Below are 2,051 nucleotides of genomic sequence, written 5' to 3' on the forward strand. Positions count from 1 at the left end.
TAGGTAGTCATACAAAGGTCTTCTATTTTACTACTGCATTATACATTTTTTCTAATGTTGGATACCATCATTAGAAAGCTATTAGAAAGCTCTTAAAGCTTTTATGTTGAATAGTGAGTTCTTTTACACTATAACATGGTATTTCCCAAATCATTGACATAGAAGACATTGTTTCCTATTTTCTCATTCCTAGAATAAGCTACACATGAAGACCCCACTGGTCCTCATTTTCAGTCTGTACTTTTGAATACTGAGGAAAATCATTCCTCTGCTCTCTATCAATTCCCTACTATGCAGTTAGAATAATTTAAAATAGTAAAAATGGAAAAAGAGAAAATAAATCATGGTGAAAAAACATATGCAGGAAATTCACCAGATTTTTCTGACCAGTTCAACCATTGTGAACTCTTGGTGAAATACGTGGACATCTCATTCCCACTTGCACTCAAAGTCTCTGGTTAGGAAATTCTGACAAAGACGAGGAACAAGATGAAAAAGTGAGAAATGGTATCAATTGCAAGAAAAAAAATGGAGTAGGATCCAAGCAAATTTATTCTTTGGGATGATGAAATTAATTGGCTTACTACTGTGTGTAGACAACTTTCCCAAAAGGCCACCCAGATGAATACTAGGGATGAGGATGAGTATAACCCTCTTCATTGGGAAGCCTAGAGTGGACACTTAGACATTGTCCATGAGTTGGTAGCTCAAGGCAGATATTCATGCAATAACTCTGAATGGCTGATAACCCTGCACAGTGCTTATATGTACAATAATATTAGAGTGGCTTCTTCCTTAATTCATCATGATGCAGATACCAATACCCAAACTAAAGGCCTCTTGACTGCCTTGCATCTTGCTGCTAGGAATAGAAATAGAAAAGATACATTCTTGAATAATTATATCAAACCAGGTCTGAAGAAAAACTTGGAAGAAACTGCATTTAATATTGCCAAAAGGATAAGTATGTATCACTACCTCTTTGAAGTTGTGGAAGGCTGTACAAATTGTTCTCCTAAGTCGTAATGGTTTGGTTAAGTGTCTTAAATTTCAAAAATGCCAGTCCATCCTTTGTGTCCCTTAATTTTTTTTTCACAATACAAAGCAACAGCAATATCTTACTTTAAAAATTCATGGATTCCATGGTATTCTTCCAAGTGATTTGCCTGACTTTGATGTCAAAATATATTCAAGAGTTGTTTGTATACATCTATAATGATTTCTGCAGTTTGTGATTTTTTTAAATCAGAAATAATTTTAACTTATCTGTTGAAATGAATAGTATAGAAACTAAAGTTTTTCCTCGTAGTTTTCTGAAAAAAGTATATCTATGATTGTATAATATCCATAATCTATTTCATTCACTCCTAGATATAATACTTGGAATTCTACATTGTTATATAAGGTATAGGTTCATTAATAAATGTGTCCTTTCAGATTGCATTCCATATAGAAGAAGTTTAAGATTTCTTTTTTTCCTAGGTCCTTATATTATTTTATTTCTTTGGGATAAAATTACAATGTTATCTAATTTCAAGTTTTGTAAAGGTTATGCTATGTAAAGGCCTTTCTAAGGTGAAGAATTAATACACTGATGTCAAACTAACCTTTAAGTCTATAAATTACATGTATTTTTACACTTTTTTTGTAATTAACTTTTTAATAACTGTTTTTCATTTCTTGCATCAGAAGAATGAAAATTATGGAATACTTCACAAATTTTCATATCATCTTTGTGCAAGTTTCATGTTAATCTCTGTATTGTAATTTGGGTAGACCTGCTTCTGAAGCATGTAGTACCCTCTAAATTTAAGTACTTAATGATGCAATCTTTATACAGGCATATATCCATGGTTCCCTATTCGTAACAAGGAACTCTTATTGTTCCTAAAAATGCTATTGATCTTATTTCTCTAAAATTCTGTGTATAGTGGAAAAAAACATATCGTTTGGTCGATCACTCACATTTACAATTTTTTTCAGTGTCTATTTTGTCATTTTCATTTTAAATTTGATCATATTTTGAAACCTTTTCAGCTAAGTCCAAAGGT

At 31.7% G+C, this 2,051-nt stretch overlaps 1 pseudogene; it reads right to left on the reverse strand.

Moving 5' to 3' along the window:
- Window positions 1–1,696: 1,696 nt before the first annotated feature.
- LOC138811479 (U6 spliceosomal RNA) lies at window positions 1,697–1,793 on the reverse strand (annotated as a pseudogene).
- Between the last annotated feature and the right edge of the window lie 258 nt (window positions 1,794–2,051).

Source organism: Dipodomys merriami, unplaced genomic scaffold (assembly GCF_024711535.1).
Source record: "Dipodomys merriami isolate MVZ:Mamm:240054 unplaced genomic scaffold, mDipMer1.0.p SCAF_53, whole genome shotgun sequence".
Lineage (NCBI taxonomy): Eukaryota > Metazoa > Chordata > Mammalia > Rodentia > Heteromyidae > Dipodomys > Dipodomys merriami.